Below are 19,668 nucleotides of genomic sequence, written 5' to 3'. Positions count from 1 at the left end.
TTGACAACATCCATCACCCATTCATGATGAAAACATGCTGCAAGATAGGACTGGAAGGAACCTTCCTCAAGATAGTTACAGCTATCTATGAAAAGCCCACCTCCAACATTATCCTTACTGGCGAAAAACTGAAAGCATTTCCACTAAGGTCAGGAACTAGGCAAGGCTGTCCACTTTCTCCACTCTTATTCAATATAGTTTTAGAAGTCCTAGCAATAGCAATCAGACAAGAGAAGGGAATCAAAGGAATCCAAATAGGGAAAGAGGAACTCAAATGATCTTTTTTTGCAGATGATATGATGATATACATTGAAAATCCTAGAGTCGGGCCCGGAGAGATAGCACAGCGGTGTTTGCCTTGCAAGCATCCGATCCAGGACCAAAGGTGGTTGGTTCGAATCCTGGTGTCCCATATGGTCCCCCGTGCCTGCCAGGAGCTATTTCTGAGCAGACAGCCAGTTGTAACCCCTGAGCATCGCCGGGTGTGGCCCAAAAACCAAAAACCAAAAAAAAAAAAAAAAAAAAAAGAAAATCCTAGAGTCCAAAGAAAACTCGTAGAAACAGTTAACCAATACAGCAAAGTGGCTGTATACAAAGTCAATACACAAAAGACAGTAGTGTTCCTTTATACAAATAATGAAGTAGAGGAGAAAGAGATTAAGGAGACAATCCCATTTAAAATAGTATCAAGGCAAGCGCAGCACGGAGCAGAGCGAGCGGAGCAGCCTCTCATCGGGCTGAGGAGGCGGTGCGGGCTGTTGTGCTCCTGCTTCTATTTCAGTTGCTCTCCATCTCTCTCTCCGTCACCACCTCAAGAGCTGCACCTGCTCTCCCTGCCGCCGACGGGGGACTGCCCTGACCCGAATATGGCTCGTGGAGAACAGAAGATTCAGTCTTAACAGAAAAATGCCAAAAAGCAAGCTGAACAGAAGAAGAAACAAGGACATGACCAAAAGGCTGCTGCCAAAGCTGCCTTAATCTATACCTGCACTGTCTGCAGGACACAAATGCCAGACCCTAAGACCTTCAAGCAGCACTTTGAAAGTAAGCACCCCAAGACTCCACTTCCTCTAGAATTGGCTGATGTTCAAGCATAGTCGTTTACAGGTGAATTCATGACACCTTTGACTCTTCTACTGTCTCAGACCTTAGGTAACAAACCTGCAGCTGCTTTTCTAACAAACTGTTGATCAGCAAAAATAAAGGGGCTACAGAAACACTCATTTTTATGCTGTTCCTTTTTGGGCTTCATGCAAAAGACAATTCTGTGTAAATGTACAGTTGACTCTGATTTGGAAATCTGAAAATCAGTCCATCCTTGCTATAAAAATTTTTTACAGTTGTAATTATATTGATGTTCATATTGTATACAATAACTCATTTAATAAAGTAGTACTTTGATTTTACAACATTACAGGATAAAAAATAGCATCAAAAATATGAAGTACTTAGGAATCAACCTTACAAGAGAAGTGAAGGACCTATACCATGAAAATTTCAAAACACTTAAGAAAGAAATTGAAGAGGACCTAAGGAAATGGAAGAACATCCCATGCTCATGGGTAGGTAGAATCAACATAGTCAAAATCACCATCTTACCTAAACTTCTACATAGATTCAATGCAATCCGTATTTATATTCAGACATAATTTTTTTAAGGACTTAGAACAATCAAGTATAAAATTTATCTGGAACCACAAAAGACCCAGGTTAGCCAAATACATACTGAAAAACAAGAAGCTAGGAGTCATCTCGTAACCTAACCTGAAGCTTTACTATGAAGCCATAGTGATCAAAATGGCATGGTACTGGAACAAAGACAGAGTCTCGGGCCAGTGCATTAGAATAGAACATCCAGAGATAAACCTCCAAATATTTAGTCAACTAATATTTGACTAAAGAGCCAAGAACTTGAAATGGAATAAAGATAGTTTCTTCAACAAATGGTGTTGGAACAACTGGTTGACCACCTGTAACCCCCTGATAACACCTTATATGAACATAAACTCAAAATGGATTAAAGACCTTGAAATCAGATCCGAATCTATAAAGTTTAAAATAGGCAGAACCCTCCAAGACCTATATATCAAAGAAGTTTTTGAGGATACAATGCCAATGGCAAGAGCTTTAGCATCAAACCTAAATAAATGGAACTACATCAAACCAAAAAGTTTCTACACGTTGAAAGAAACCCAAGTTAATACTAGGGTTACAGTTAACAGAATGGGAAAAAAAATTTTGCACTCAACATATCAAATAAAGAGCTGATATCTAGGATATAAGAAGCACTCAGAAAGATGAACTCCAAAAAAAATCAAGCCATAGAACAATAGGGAGAAGAAATGGACACTTTTCCTAGGCAGACCGAAAGATGGCCAACAGACACATGAAAACATGCTCACCTTCACTCATCTTTAGGGAAATCCAAATCAAGACAACAATGAGGTACCACCTTACACCAGTGAGGATGGCTCACATGAAAAATAAGGGGACCAATCTCTGTTGGTGGAGATGTGGTAAGAAAGGAACTCTCATCCACTGCTGGTGGGAATGCTGCCTGGTCCAACGCCTATGGAAACAATGTGGAGAATGCTCAGTAAACTCATAATTGAACTGAAATATGACCCAGCAATTACTATCCTTGATATCTATCCCCAGATTGGAAGGACATTCATCCCAAAGTATGTGTGCACTTCACTATTTATCACAGCACTCAGTACAATAGCCAAGATTTGGTACTAACCTCGATGCTCAAGAACAGTTGAGTAAGTCATGTAGATGGGGTAATTATCTTTTTAAAATTTTTTTATTTAAACAAATTTATTACATACATGATTGTGCTTGGGTTTTAGTCATGTAAAGAACACCACCCATCACCAGTGCAACATTCCCATCACCAATGTCCAAAATCTCACTCCTCCCCACTCAACCCCCGCCTGTACTCTAGACAGGATTTCTATTTCCCTCATACATTCTCATTATTAGGATAGTTCAAAACTTAGTTATTTTTCTAACTAAACTCATCCCTTTTTGTGGTGAGCTTCATGAGGTGAGTTGCAACTTCCAGCTCTTTTCTCTTTTGTGTCTGAAAGTTATTGCAAGAATGTCTTTCATTTTTCTTAAAACCAGTAGATGAGTGAGACAATTCCGTGTCTTCTCTCTCTCTCTCTCTCTCTGACTTATTTCACTCAGCATAATAGATTCCATGTACATCCATGTATAAGAAAATTTCATGATTTCACTCTCCTGACAGTTGCATAATATTCCATTGTGTATATGTACCACTGTTTCTTTAGCCATTCATCTGTTGAAGGGTATCATGGTTGTTTCCAGAGTCTTGCTATGGTAAATAGTGCTGCAATGAATATAGGTGTAAGAAAGGAGTTTTTGTATTGTATTTTTGTGTTCCTAGGATATATTCCTAGGAGTGGTATAGCTGGGTCGTATGGGAGCTCGATTTCCAGTTTTTGGAGGAATCTCCATATTGCTTTCCGTAAAAGTTAAACTAGACGGCATTGCCACCAGCAGTGGATTAGAGTTCCTTTCTCTCCACATCCCCGCCAACGCTGCTTGTTCTCATTCTTTGTGATGTGTGCCAATCTCTGGGGTGTGAGGTGGTACCTCATAGTTGTTTTGATTTGCATCTCCCAGATGTGGAGCATTTTTTCATGTGCCTTTTGGCCATTTGTAAATCTTCTTTGTCAAAGTGTCTGTCCATTTCTTCTCCCCATTTTTTGATGGGATTAGATTTTTTTTTCCTTGTAAAGTTCTGTCAGTGCCTTGTATATTTTGGAGATTAGCCCCTTGTCTGATGGGTATTGGGTGAATAGTTTCTCCCACTCAGTGGGGGGCTATTTCTTTTGAGGTACAGAAGCTTCTCAGTTTAATATATTACCATTTGTTAATCTCTGCTTTCACTTGCTTGGAGAGTGCAATTTTCTCTTTGAAGAACTCTCAATGTCCTGGACAGTTTTATCTACATGTTGTTCTATATATCTATGGTTTCGGATCTGATATCGAGGTCTTTCATCCATTTGGATTTTACCATCATACATGATGTTAGCTGGGAGTCAAAGTTCGATTTTTTGCAAGTGGCTAGCCAGTTGTGCCAACACCACTTGTTGAAGAGGCTTTCTTTGCTCCATTTAGGATTTCTTGCTCCTTTATCAAAATTTAGGTGATTGTATGTCTGGGGAACATTTTCTGAGTATTCAAGCCTATTCCACTGATCTGAGGGCCTGTCCTTATTCCAATACCGTGCTGTTTTGATAACTATTGCTTTGTAGTACAGTTTAAACTTGGGGAAAGTATTCCTCCCATATTCTTTTTCGCAATGATTGCTTTAGCTATTCTCGGGTGTTTATTGTTCCAAATGAATTTCAACAGTGCCTGATCCACTTCTTTGAAGAATGTCATGGGTATCTTTAGAGGGATCACATGAAATCTGTACAATGCTTTCAGGAGTATTGCCATTTTAATGATGTTAATCCTGCCAATCCACAAGCATGGTATGTGCTTCCATTTCTGCGTGTCCTCTCTTATTTCTTGGAGCAGAGTTTTATAGTTTTCTTTGTATAGGTCCTTCACATTTTTAGTCAAGTTGATTCCAAGATATTTTAGTTTGTGTGGCACTATTGTGAATGGAGTTGTTTTCTTTTCTTTTCTTTTCTTTTCTTTTCTCTTCTCTTCTTCTTCTTCTTTTTTTTTTTTTTTTTTGTTGTTGTTGTTTTTGGGTCACACCAGGCAGTGCTCACTGGTTTTTCCTGGCTCCATGCTCAGAAATTGCTCCTGGCAGACACGGGACCATATGGACACTGGCATTCAAACTGATGACCTTCTGCATTAAAGGTAAACGCCTTATCTCCATGCTATCTCTTCGGCCCCAGGGTTGTTTTCTTAATGTCCATTTCTTGCTTATTACTATTGGTGTATAGAAAGACCATTGATTTTTGTGTGTTAATTTTGTAGCCTGCCACCTTGCTATATGAATCTATTTTTTCTAGAAGCTTTTTCGTAGAGACTTTAGGGTTTTCTAGGTAGAGTATCATGTCATCTGCAAACAGCGAGAGCTTGACTTCTTCCTTTCCTATCTGGATTCACTTGATATCTTTTTCTTGCCTAATCGCTCTAGCAAGTACTTCCAGTGCTATGTTGAATAGGATTGGTGAGAGAGGACAGCCTTGTCTTGTACCAGAATTTAGAGGAAAGGCTTTTAGTTTTTCTCTATTGAGGACAATATTTGCCTCTGGCTCGTGGTAGATGGCCTTAACTATATTGAGAAAGGTTCCTTCCATTCCCATCTTGCTGAGAGTTTTGATCAAGTATGGGTGTTGGACCTTATCAAATGCTTTCTCTGTGTCTATTGATATGATCATGTGGTTTTTATTTTTCATGTTGTTGTTGTGTATTATGTTGATAGATTTACGGATGTTAAACCAGCCTTGCATTCCTGGGATGAAACCTATTTGATCATAGTGGATGATCTTCTTTTTTTGTTTTGTTTTGTTTTGTTTTGTTTTGTTTTGTTTTGTTTTGGGGCCACACCCAGAAGTGCTCAGTGGTTACTCCTGGCTATCTGCTCAGAAATAGCTCCTGGGAGGGACAGGGGGACCATATGGGAAACCAGGATTCGAACCAACTATCTTAGGTCCTGGATCAGCTGCTTGCAAGGCAAACACCGCTGTACTATCTCTCCGGCCCCGTGGATGATCTTCTTAATGAGGCATTGAATCCTATTTGCCAGGATTTCGTTGAGGATCTTTGCATCTGTATTCATCAGTGATATTGGTCTGTAATTTTCTTTTTTGGTAGCATCTCTGTCTGGTTTAGGTATCAGCGTGATGTTGACTTTATAAAAGCTATTTGGAAGTGTTCCTGTTTTTTAGATTTCATGGAAGAGTCTTGCTAGAATTAGTAGTAGTTCTTCTTGTAAGGTTTGAAAGAATATTAGTAAAGCCATCTGGGCCTGGACTTTTGTTTTTGGGCAGACATTTGATTACTGTCTTAATTTCCTCAATAGTGATGGGTGTGTTTAGATATGCCATATCCTCTTCATTCAACCGTGGAAGATTATGAGTCCAAAAACTTATTTATTTCTTCCAGGTTTTCATTTTTAGTGGCATAGAGTTTCTCAAAGTAGTTTCTGATTACCCTTTGGATCTCTACAATATCAGAAGTGATCTCTCCTTTTTCATTCCTAATACGAGTTATCAAGTTTTTCTCTCTCTCTCTCTTTCTTTGTTAGTTTTGCCAGTAGTCTATCAATCTTGTTTATTTTTTTCAAAGAACCAACTTCTTCTTTCGTTGATCTTTTGGATTGTGTGTTTTTTTGTTTTTTTGGTTTACACTTTATTGATTTCTGCTTTCAGCTTTGTTATTTCCTTCTGTCTCCCTATTTTGGGGTCCTTTTGTTGAGTACTTTCTAATTCTATGAGCTGCGTCATTAAGCAATTCAGGTATGCCCCTTTTTCTTTCCTGATGTGTGCTTGTAAAGCTATAAATTTTCCGCTCAGTACCAATTTTGCTGTGTCCCATAGATTCTGATAGTTTGTGTCTTCATTGTCATTTGTTTCTACGAAGGTTTTGATTTCCTCTTTGATTTTATCTCAGACCCACTGTTTATTCAGTATTAGGCTGCTTAACTTCCAGGTATTAAAGTATTTCTTCTGTGTCCCTTTGTGGTTCACATATAATTTCAGGGCCTTGTGGTCAGCAAAGGTAGCCTGCAAAATTTCTATTCTCTTAATATTATGGACGTATGTTTTATGTGCTAGCATGTAGTCTATCCTGGAGAATGTCCCATGTACATTAGATAGGGATGTGTATCCGGGCTTCTGGGGGTTGAGTGTCCTGTATATATCTACTAGGCCTCTTTCTTCCCTTTCTCTTTTCAGGTCTACTTTATTTTTGTTGGGTTTCAGTCTGGTTGACCTGTCAAGTGTTGACAATGCTGTGTTGAAGTCTCCCACAGTTATTGTGTTGTTATTGATATTATTTTTCAGATTTGTCAACATTTTTATTAAATATTTTGCTGGCCCCTCATTCGGTACATATATTTTTAGGAGAGTGATTTCTTCCTGTTGTACGTATCCCTTGATTAATACAAAATGTCCATCTTTGTCCCTTACAACTTTCCTAAGTATAAAGTTTGCATCATCAGATATTAGTATGGCCACTCCAGCTTTTTTTTGGGTGTTGTTTGCTTGGATGATTTTCCTCCAGCCTTTTATTTTGAGTCTATGTTTGTTCTGACTATTCAGGTGTGTTTCTTGTAGGCAGCAGAAGGTTGGATTGAGTTTTTTGATCCATTTTGCCACTCTGTGTCTCTTAACTAGTGCATTTAGTGCATTGACATTGAGAAAAAGAATTGTCCTGAGAGTTAGTGCCATCTTTATATCGAAGTTTGGTGTGTCTGTTGGTCAGTCTTTTCTTAAATTAGGCCGTTCAGTTTTTCTTTTAAGAATGGTTTTGTGTCTGTAAAGTTTCTGAGCTGTTGTTTGTCTGTGAAACCATGTATTGTTCCTTCAAACCTGAAAGTGAGTTTTGCTGGGTGCAGTATTCTAGGCGAAACATTTATTTCATTGAGTTTTATCACTATGTCCCACCACTGCCTTCTGGACTTGAGTGTTTCTGGTGGCAGGTCTGCAGTAAATCTCAAGGATGTTCCCTTGAATGTAATTTCTCTTTTCGATCTTGTTGCTTTCAGAATTCTGTCTCTATCTGTGGGATTCGTCATTGTGACTAGGATGTGTCTTCGGGTGTTTTTTCTGGGGTCTCTTTTAGTTGGGACTCTTTGGGCATGCAGGATTTGATTGCATGTATTTATTAGCTCTGGTAGTTTCTCTTTAATGATGTTCTTGACCGTTGATTCTTCCTGGAGATTTTCTTCCTGGGTTTCTGGGACTCCAATGATTCTTAAGTTGTTTCTGTTGAGCTTATCATAGACTTCTATTTTCATCTGTTCCCGTTCTTTGAGTAATTTTTCTATTGTTTGATCATTGCTTTAAGGCTTTTTTCCAATTTCTTCTGCTATATGGAATTGTTATTCATCTCGTCTTCCAGTGTACTAATTCTATCCTCAGCTGCTGTTAACCCATGGGAAAGCTCAACCATGTTTTTCTTCAATTCATCTACTGAGTTTTTCAGACCTGTTATTTGACCTGAAATTTCAGTTTGGAGTTTTCTGATTTCTATCTTCATATTGTTTTGCTTATTATTAGTGTTCTCTTCTATACTTTCTTTGAGTTCTTTGAACATCTTCCATATTGCGACTCTAAATTCTTTATCTGAGAGACTGACTAGTTGGTTGGTTATGTTCAAGTTATCAGAGTTGCTATCGTCATTCTCTATGTCTGGCGCTGGCCTGCATTGTTTCCCCATTATCACACTTGTATTGTGGGTTTTTCTACGTGTTGTGGTTGTATTCATTGGCTAAATGATGTGCAACGTCAGGAAGCGAAGCGGAGCGGCCATGCTCCTCTGGCTCCACCCTTTCTGGGCTTGTAAACTCACCTCCAGGAAAGGCTCCAGGGAAGGCGAGCCGTCCACAGATGAACCACACACAGGATGAAATCAGGCTGAAAACAAAGCACAGCACAGAATACAGGCAGATAGGGGTGCTGGCATCTGAGTTCCAGCAGAGTTCAGTGATTTCACCTTTCTGGGCGTGTAAGCTCACCTCTAGGGAAGGCGAGCTGTCCGCAGATGGGCCTACACAGGATGAAATTACGCCAAAGATGGAGCACAGTACAGAAGACAGGAAGATAGGGGTGCTGGCATCTGAGTTCCAGCAGAGTTCAGCGGCTTCTCCTTTCTGGGCTTGTAAAGTCAGCCATTTCTTACTCACTCGCTCGCTCGCTGGGTACCTTCAGAATGTAGTTTTTTGTGGGTTCACTTCCCAGGGCTCTAGGAGAGCTTCGAGGATTCAGAAAAGACAGAGAAGCACAGAACAGGGCTCCCTTGAGGTCCTCAGTTTCCTCAGAAGAAGCTCAGCAGGGCAGAGACTCAACAGGTGAAGCAGTCAGCACTTTACCTGGCAGTCCCCATAGTCATCCATTTCTTACTCACTCACTCACTCGCTGGGTAGCTTCAGAATGTATTTTTTTGGAGGGTTCGCTTCCCAGGGCTCTGAGGAGTGCTTCAAGGATTTAGAAAAGACAGAGAGCACAGGACAGGGCTCCCTTGAGGTCCTCATTTTTCTCAGAAGAACCACAGCAGGGCGGAGACTCCATAGGTCAAGCAATTTCTGGGCGTGTAAGCTCACCTCTAGGGAAGACGAGCTGTCCACAGATGGGCCTACACAGGATGAAATCACGCCAGAGATGGAGCACAGTACAGAAGACAGGCAGATAGGGGTGCTGGCATCTGAGTTCCAGCAGAGTTCAGCGGCTTCTCCTTTCTGGGCTTGTAAAGTCAGCCATTTCTTACTCACTAGCTCGCTCGCTGGGTACCTTCAGAATGTAGTTTTTTGTGGGTTCACTTCCCAGGGCTCTAGGAGAACTTCAAGGATTCAGAAAAGACAGAGAAGCACAGGACAGGGCTCCCTTGAGGTCCTCAGTTTCCTCAGAAGAAGCTCAGCAGGGCAGAGACTCAACAGGTGAAGCAGTCAGCACTTTACCTGGCAGTCCCCACAGTCAGCCATTTCTTACTCACTCGCTCACTGGATAGCTTCAGAATGCTTTTTTGGGGGGTTCGCTTCCCAGGGTTCTGAGGAGAGCTTCAAGGATTCAGAAAAGACAGAGAAACATAGAACAGGGCTCCCTTGAGGTCCTCTGTTTCCTCAGAAGCAGATGTGGTAATTATATACAATGGAATACCACATAGCAGTTAGAAATGATCATGGATTTTGTAGCAACATGGATGGATCTCCAAAATTTTACGTTAAATGACGTAAGCCAGAGGAAGAAGGATAAATACAGAATGATAGCACTTTTCTGAGGTACTTAGAATATACACCATATATACATATAATACTCCAAGAACAAATACAATGGTCTAATAGGGTAGAAACTCCAAGCCCTGTAGTTGTCAGCATTTACTGGGAAGAAATGTTCAAAAAAAGTAGAAGAGGAACAACACAAAGAGTTGACTATCCATTATACCATAAAGAAACCATCAACAATGGAAACCACTGTTTAGAGTGAACAGGTATATAATCAGCCTTTTACTACAAAGGCGTATAATTACGTCTCAGGGAACTTATACACAGGTACAGGTGAAGAGTAAGACTGAACTCCAGAGACTCTAGTGGCAGCATTTCTTACTAATATGTTTTAATGCCTTGATTTAACTAGGTATAAAATAACCTCTCAGCTTCTCTATCCACAGGGATTCTTGGATACAAAGGGTGAACACCCTAATTTGACACCTTGGTGCTCAGTCATACTAGATACCATATTCAGTTTGCATTATGAAAATGTCTTGATAAAACACTCCAATATACCCTTTTTCTCTGGTTTATGTTCTCTATTAGGACCTGAAGCATATGATCATTCAGACCACTGAAACAGTCAACTGCAAACCACTATTCATCGAACATGTTTTGGCAAATTAACATTTCCTTTCTCTCCCTCCCTCCCTCCCTCCCTCCTACCCACCCTCCCTCCCTTCCTCCCTCTCCCTCTCTCTCTCTCTCTCTCTCTCTCTCTCTCTCTCTCTCTCTCTCTCGCCCTTCTCCCTACTTCTTTCCTTCTCCCCTTTCTTCTTCCTCTTCTTCCTCCTCCTCATCAATTCACTCTATGTCAAATAAAACCCACAGTGAGTTTCTCTTTAGGAAAGGAACTTCAATACATAAGATAAAGAAGACAGTACTACATAGGGTAGCCACCTGCATAGGAGGCCTCATTAACACATTGTTTAGTAATCGAGACATGAAACCTATGTGTATTCTAAACTGTTCCAGCCATTATATAACCCTGAAACCTTCATTTAGCAAGGCCCAACCCCATCACTGATGAAATACCTAGAAACTAGGAAAACCTACCAACTCTGAAACACCGACCTAATCTCTTTTATTTGATTTATTAAATGTGTTTAAATTTATTTTTTACTATATTTACCTATTTTTCTTTTCTCCTCTCTCTTATCTTTTGTCTCCCTTCTTCTCTTTCTTATACTATACCTAAGTAATTATTTATCTTAATTCAATCAATCCTTAAGAGCTCAGATCCTTCCTATTAGGGTCAGATCTATAACAACAACTTAAGAATAGATCACTAATGTATGTCTTTATGTGGGCTTGAGTACATAGAGAGATGACTCCTCTATGAGAGCCAAACCTAAATTGAAAAGATCTATAGTGTATATAGCCCTTCCTATATACTATCCTTCCCCCCTTCAGAAATCCTACTATCCCTTCAACCCCCAATACCATTTCCATATCCTGCCTTAGTAATGATCTTTACCCTCAGGTCTTAACCCATTAGGTATCCTACCCCAATAAGCCATTACCCAGCTCCCCAGTGAAAGGACACCCACTCAGCCCCATATATCTCTTCCCCTGGCAAGAAACTACAACCAACACTCCTGATGACTTATGCTCTCTGGCCCTCCTCATTCGCCCTTGAATGTGGGCTGTTGCTTGATACCAGATTCAGCTCCAGAAGGACACCCAGTGCATGAACTCTACCCAAGCTCTTTCTGCCGCAAATCACTTCTCAAACTTAACAAATCCAGGGTGTATGATGAAAATGTGCCCTAGACCACCTCCCCCACAAAAATATCTCAAAAGACAATGGGAAAGCCTATATTTCCTTTATAAGTTGAAGACCTCTTAACATTTTTATCCCCAAGTGTAAGGTAGTCTCCTGCATCACCTTGTTCCCTTAATTACTTTTTTAAAACTCATTTTTATTTTTTTCTTATTATTATATGTGTGTGTGTATTTTTGTCTTGTTTTTGTTTTCTTCTCTTCCTTAACTTCACTTGTTTTGGTTCTACTTGGTACAAAAACCTACAAGAAAAAGACTTGCCTGGGATAAAACCTCAGGTCAAAACCAGGGCACAAAGATCCTGACATTCTCATCCCCAAATACACCAGCAGTATAAGATAGCACCATTTCTTTTTGTGAAGGCATATTAAAAAAGGGAAATATTACATATAGAAACAAGCTCTTATCTACTAGGGATAAGAACTCATACATTTTACAATACAAGGGTGCCTCCCACCTTGAATATATGTCATGTGGACTCAACTCCATGTGATTAGACAGTAACTGTCCAATCCCGAACCCTAGATCTCAGACATAGAATCAATACAGTTTTCCACAACAGCTCCAGGAACCAAACTCCCTCCGGGACAGTCTTAATACTTTGACACCAACATGTGCCAGTTTTTATATAATATCCTGATGATGAGGAAATGGCAACAACTTGATCTAAGAGCAGGTTGTCCTATCTCACCACCTAAGTATAAGATAAAATCAGAATACACGTTATCCTTTGATCTGTGCAAAAGCCAAGATCTCTAACTACAGAAGACTGACTGTGACAACCATGACTATGCAGATCTTATTTTGGACCAATACAAAAGACCCTAGTCTAGGCTTTGGCCTACATTCTGTACAACATCCAAGATCTCTAATCCCAGAGGTCTGGCTGAGACAAGTGCATCTGAGCAGAACTTCTGGAAACATAATGTAATACTCTATTCTAGGCTTCATCCTAGGATCGGTGCAAAAACCAAGACCACCAACTACAGAAGACGGATTAAAACAACAGTGATGGAACAGAACTTCTAGAACTGTAAAGAAAGTCTCCATCCTAGGTTCCATCCTATGACCTGTGCAAATACCAAGATCTCTAGTTACAGAGGCCTTATTTTATCATCCAGACTGAGCAGAAAGTTTTTAGACACCACAAAACGACCTAGGGGAGAGTAAAAGAGCATGTACAGAGCCTGTAGTTATTCCCATGACAGTATACTTCAAGGACAGAGAAACCCTGCATACAGCCAAGCTTCATGCCTTTGAGATACTTATATCCTTGGTTCCAGCTACCAGAGAGCAAGAAGCAAGCTGTCCCCTGTGAGGCTGGCACTTTTGGGTGAGAGCTCTGTGGTACAGCATGTGCATAATACCAGATAAATATTCCTTTTGTGCTTTGGGTCATAGACATATTGACCTGTCTCTGTGCTCAGCAAAGATTGAGCAGCACCAACACAAGTTGCTGTGACTCAGGCATCACAACTGGATTATCTCAGTGAATTCAAACAAATAATTTGACCAAGTAGCTTATCTACAATCAAAAAATAAAGGAAGGGACAGGAAGATGACAGAGTGTTATATCTGTTTGAAAGTCATGTTAAAAAAAAAACAGTAAAATTCCGTTAGCTTGAAGTAGTTTATCAGATCAGATCTACAGTGCTGAAAAAGTTCATTATTCTCTAAAAGTAAAGATAACTTGTCACATGTAAACTGGCAGGCATGTCTCTGACATCTGAACTGAATGTGGAGAAGAAGCACTATGATTATGCTAGAAAAGATCTATAAAGCGAGTCTTTCTCAACTTTCCTTAATCCTGGCCTTTTCCCAGTCCATTTCTTTCTTGTGGCATCCTGCCCTGATTGTTTGACACCATTTAAGCAATTTTCACTTAGATTCCCTTTGAAATTTTCTGATAGCACACCATGGAGCCCTGTGACAAAGGCTAGCTAAGAACACTGAACTAGAGAGTCTGAGTTTGAGTCTGACCTTAACCCTTGATTTAAGTCCTCTGAAAATAAAACTCTCTCATTGGCCTCAGTTTCTCATGTATGAAGTAGGGTGATTGAGCTAAATTATCTGCAGAGTTCTTTCATACTCTCAGAGAATTTTTTTAATGTTTCTGTTTTCCAACATTCTCAGTACTCTCTGAGAAACATGTTTACTCAAGATAATTCTTTGTTTGCTTGTTTTTATTGGTTTTGGCTTGGGACTGAATCTGGCAGTGCTCAGGTGACAGACCACATAGGACAGGGATTGAACTTCAGCCTCCTCCTGCATGCAAAGCCTATTTTCCAACCTATTGAACCATCTTCCTAGACCTCAAGAAATATTTTGTTTGGGGAGCTGAGGGGGCACCCATTGATACATCCACATAATGCTACATGCTTGCTAGGTGTAGCTTGCTCCTAGCTCTATGTCAGACAACACACTTGAGGATGTTCAAGGGACCGTATGTGTTTCTGAGATAGAATTGGGATCAAAAGCAAGTACCTTAACCTTATACTATCTCTCCAACTTCTTCAAGTGTTTCTTGTCTTGAAATATCCCTAAACTTTCTTCCCTACCCCATCAAGACTCTGGAACTGTGAATTACCTCACCCACCCAAATCCCTTGACTCTGTTTCTTTCCTCTTTTATCCCCAGCACTTCCCTTTGTATTCTTATAGAGCAGTTTTTATTATAGTCATTCTTCAGCCAGATTTTGATGACCGAGAATTCAATGTATCCAAGTTCATCTTAAATTGTAGAGCCATATTGACAACTGCTCTGAAATTTTTTATTTCCTTTCATTGTGATTTTTTTCCAGTGACTTTATATCCTTTTCCCTTATAGAAACTGAACACATCAATAGCAAGGTGGCTGTTCTGGAAAAGGACAATCAGCCCTGTGCTCTGCTCAGGCTTATAGAGTATAGGTTTAAATGGATCTACTCACTGTATACCACCTCAGAAATAATACTTAACTTCTTATGATGTTAAAATGAATTATTGGAAATCTCTATTTCTAGGGATCTTATAAAATTAAAGTAAAAAATTATGAGTGCATGATCTGCTAAATGCAGATATCCAATCTATGAGGGAAAACAATGAGCAGAGAGAGATTGAGAGATGAATTAAAAGTACAAGACTTTCAAATTCACAGAATGATTCTTTAGTTATTCTAAGGTAATTGTTTATTTTGTACTATTTATTGTATTATAAAATAGAATGGAAAAATTTCTGTAGATTCAAAAACATTTGAAAGCAATAATAAGATACAGTAAATTGTATCCAAACTAGGGAGGATGTTAAGAAGCAGAGTGCATGTTAGTGTGGTTGAGGCCTGTGTAAAAAAGGGCACTGTTATTGTTTACTTTGCTTTTCTCTGAAGTCCAAGCTTTGAAGCATTTTTGTCCCAAGTGGTTGATGTCTCATTTATTCTTACTAAATCCCAACTTAGAGAATGCAGAGGAAAAATGCTCCTAAGAATGGCCAGGCTGTTTTTATCTGTGGTTGCGGGGTATGGTGTTTGTCAGCAGGGGACAGAGAGACAGTCAAATTTTTCCAAATGTTAACCACTGTTTCTGCTGTGAATTACCATAATCATGCTAGTTAAAACATGGGCCATTGACTGACACACTGTATTGGAGGCCAGAAGCCTGAAATTTGTAGGACTCAGATAAATTAGAGGGCTTGGCAGGGCTACACACCTTCCCAGTCTGTTGGGCATCTGTTCCTTGCCTTTCCCAGCTTACAGTGACTATCACCGTGCCTTGATTTGTGACTATGACTTTGTAGTCTTATGGTTTGGATCTCCCAGTCTCTCTTTGCTTGTTTTCATATTCCATATTTTTTCTGTGTTACCAGTCTGGTGCAAGCACTGAACCACATTCCTGCTCATCACACAACAGCAACCACAAAGGAAAGGGAAGAGGAACCTTGCCTAGACCAGAGCACACAGGATTTAAAAGTTTTTATTTCAGAGAGTAATTTACTAATTCTTATTGCCTGTGGAATCTGTTCTAGATCTGGCATGGCCATTTTAGGTAAGTAAACTTCTCTGGCCATTAGTATCCTATCTACATATCAGAGAGAGTGAAATAGATCAGATCTTGTGTTCCCTTCTGTTTTTAATGTCACAATGCTGGAAATTCTTTAGTCTTGACAATAAGATACTGGGCCTGCTTCAGAGAAGTGAATGGGCTAGAGAACTGCATTAGTGAGGCAGTTTCTGGTGGATGCTGGCCAAAGTCAGTTGTGGCTATTTTTTTTTTTTTTTTTTTTTTTTTTTTGGTTTTTGGGCCACACCTGGCGTTGCTCAGGGGTTACTCCTGGCTGTCTGCTCAGAAATAGCTCCTGGCAGGCACGGGGGACCATATGGGACACTGGGATTCGAACCAACCACCTTTGGTCCTGGATCGGCTGCTTGCAAGGCAAACGCCGCTGTGCTATCTCTGCAGGCCCCCAGTTGTGGCTATTGAGGCTGCCTTACAAGGATGGAAAAGAATGGTTCTGTGGGAGCAGCAGTAGCTGGCAACACATAAACATGAAAGCACCAAGCCTTGGAGATAGGCTGCTTAATAACTGTAGTCTCCATCTCATCTGGGGCAGGTGGGAAAGATAAGTCAATTCCTTCCTTCTTGTGTTCCATCTGAACACAATCTAGCATAGGGTCATTGTTGGGGCCAGATAGGTATCAGGGATCCCTGTCTAAGTGAGCCCCTTTCATCTACAGAAGAAGAAGAAACCAAGGACAGCAGCAAGTTACATGGTGGCAGAGCTGAATGGACACTTAGGTTCTTCACATCTGCTCCTCCAAGATGCCAATGATGGTCCTTATAAGTGATTTGAGGCCTGATTTTTGGAAAAGGGCCATGGGCGTGTACACACACACAGAGACATACACTGTCTTAAAGGGCCAAGTGCACGCGCACACTCACTAGGAAACCTGACAAGGATTCCCTAAGGATCCAAAAATTCCCTAGGGACTTTGTGCATAAGGGATATAACAATACTTGTTCTTCCTTATAATTGTTACTTTCAACCACCTTGTTTGTTTGAAAATTGTGCCTGACATTTTCAAGACAGAAACAGCACTCTCCATACAAGTGGAAACAGAGATAAACAGTTGGGACTATATTAAGCTGAGAAGCATCTTCAACTCAAAGGAAATAGTGCCTAAGATACAAAACCCACCCACAGATTGGGAGAATCTGTTCACCTAATACCCGTCAGACAACAGGCTAATATCTAAGATATACAAGTTACTGACAACTTAACAAGAAAAGAACATCTAACCCCATCAAAAAATGGGGAGAAGAAATGAACAGGGAATTTCTCAAAGAAGAAATACAAATAACCAAAAGGCACATGAAAAAATGCTCCACATCACTATCAGGGAGATGTGAATCAAAACAGCAATAAGATACCATCTCACACGACAGAGACTGGCACACATCATAAAGATCAAGAACAATAAGTGCTGGTGAGGATGTGGGGGAGAAAGGAACTCTCATTCACTGCTCATGGGAATGCTACCTAGTCCAGCCCTTATGGAAAACAATATGGAGATTCCTCAAAAACTGGAAATTGAGCTCCCATATGATCCAGCTATACCACTCCTAGGGGTATACCCTAGGAAAACAAAAATGAAATACAAAAATTGCTTCCTCACACCTATATTCATCGCAGCACTATTTACAGTAGCCAGACTCTGGAAACAACCAAGATGCCGTTCAACAGATGAATGGCTAAAGAAGCCATATACATATATGGTACATATACACAATGGAATATTTGCAGCCATCAGGAGAGATGAAGTCATGAAAATATCCTATACATGGATGGACATGGAAACTATTATGCTGAGTGAAATAAGTCAGAAGGAGAGACATACAGAATGGTCTCACTAATCTATGGGTTTTAAGATAAATAAAAGACATTATTGTCATAATGCCCAGAGATAAGGGCCAGAAGAACTGGCTCACGATATGAAGCTCAGCTCAAGGAGGGGTGAATCCAGTTAGAACATTAACAACTACCATGACAATGTTAATGAGTGAGAGAAGTAGAACGCCTGTGTCTAATACAGACAGGGGGTGTGGGTGAAAGGATATGGGGTGAATTGGTGGTGGGAATGTTGCACTGGTGAGAAGGTGGTGTTCTTTTTGTGACCAAAACACAACTACAGTCATGTTTATAATCACAGTGTTTAAACAAAGGTTAAAAAAATAAAGGAGTGTCTGTTGGTCAGTCTTGTCTTAAAGTAGGTCCTTCAGTTTTTCTTTTAAGAATGGTTTTGAGGGCCCGGAGAGATAGCACAGCGGCGTTTGCCTTGCAAGCAGACAATTCAGGACCCAAGGTGGTTGGTTCAAATCCCGGTGTCCCATATGGTCCCCCGTGCCTGCCAGGAGCTATTTCTGAGCAGACAGCCAGGAGTAATCTCTGAGCACCGCTGGGTGTGACCCAAAAACCAAAAAAAAAAAAAAAAAAGAATGGTTTTGAGTCTGTAAAGTTTCTGAGCTGTTGTTTGTCTGTGAAACCATGTATTGTTCCTTCAAACCTGAAAGTGAGTTTTGCTGGGTGCAGTATTCTAGGTGAAACATTTATTTCATTAAGTTTTTTCACTATGTCCCACCACTGCCTTCTGGACTTGAGTGTTTCCGGTGACAGGTCTGCAGTAAATCTCAAGGATGTTCCCTTGAATGTAATTTCTCTTTTCGATCTTGCTGCTTTCAGAATTCTGTCTCCATCTGTGGGATTCGTCATTGTGACTAGGATGTGTCTTGGGGTGTTTTTTTGGGGTCTCTTTTAGGTGGTACTCTTCAGGCATGCAGTATTTGATTGCATGCATTCATTAGCTCTGGTAGTTTCTCTTTAATGATGTTCTTGACTGTTGATTCTTCCTGGAGATTTTCTTCCTGGGTCTCTGGGACTCCAATGATTCTTAAGTTGTTTCTGTTGAGCTTATCATAGACTTCTATTTTCATCTGTTTCCATTCTTTGAGTAGTTTTCCATTGTTTGATCATTTGCTTTGAGGTTTTTTTCCAATTTCTTCTGCTGTATGGAATTGCTATTCATCTCATCTTCCAGTGTACTAATTCTATCCTCAGCTGCTGTTAACCCGTGGGAAAGCTCAACCATGTTTTTCTTTAATTCCTCTACTGTAATTCCAATTACAATCATGTTTGTAATCATGGTGTTTAAATAAAGATATTATCTAAAAAAAATAATAAAGGAAAGCTGTGCCCGAGTCTTTCATTAGGTGCTATTCTTTACCTCAGTGGCATTACCTGATTTAAAAAAAAACAGAGTCAGTCTTTTCTTTTATGAGGAATCGAAAATAATTTATTAGGAAAGGTGTTGCTGCTCCTGTGATTGTGGTTATTTTGTGACTGAGTTCCTAGAAGCAATAACTGGTCCATCTCTGGTTTGATTGTTATTTCACAGTGTAATATAAAGGATACACTACTATACCTAACAATTAAGCTGAAAATCCTTATCAGAGGGCCTAAGCAAGACTTCATCTAAGTCTTCATAGGAAGAACCATGTTTCTATAGAAGTTACTACAGGATGGGACTGAGACCTGAATAGATCCTGAAAGAAAAGTATAGAGTTTGGATCATAATCAACTGTGGAGTTAGAGTTGGAGTTGGAGTTCGAGTACATACATTCTTCTCATCATTGTGGGTCAAATGGTGGGGGTAATCTCCTTTATAAAACCTCTCGTGAAGATTAGAAGATCATATTCTGGACAGAGTAGAATATTTCCATAAGCCGTTGACTGCCCTTCTTTCATGCCGTGCTTCTGATGGCAGTAACAGTTTCTGAAGTATGGGTCCCACCTGGGTCCCCTTACTGTTTCCCCTGCTTCTCCAGTTTTTTTCCCTTCCTACAAAACCCACTTAGAGTCTCTCTTCTCCCTTAAATTTTCCCTGAAAATTCCTTTCCATATTGAACATCCAGATTCTGAATGCTTTCTACAAG

The 19,668-nt window shown here is 40.1% G+C and overlaps 1 protein-coding gene and 1 pseudogene across 1 annotated transcript in view; both read left to right on the top strand.

Moving 5' to 3' along the window:
- Positions 1-19,668, top strand: part of AOPEP (aminopeptidase O (putative)) — a 363,790-nt gene that overhangs the window by 155,411 nt on the left and 188,711 nt on the right. The gene's annotated exons all lie outside the window — the stretch shown is intronic.
- LOC126006783 (zinc finger protein 706-like) lies at positions 867-1,223 on the top strand (annotated as a pseudogene).

This window comes from Suncus etruscus, chromosome 4, assembly GCF_024139225.1.
Source record: "Suncus etruscus isolate mSunEtr1 chromosome 4, mSunEtr1.pri.cur, whole genome shotgun sequence".
Lineage (NCBI taxonomy): Eukaryota > Metazoa > Chordata > Mammalia > Eulipotyphla > Soricidae > Suncus > Suncus etruscus.
This window is presented reverse-complemented; position numbering and strand designations above follow the sequence as displayed.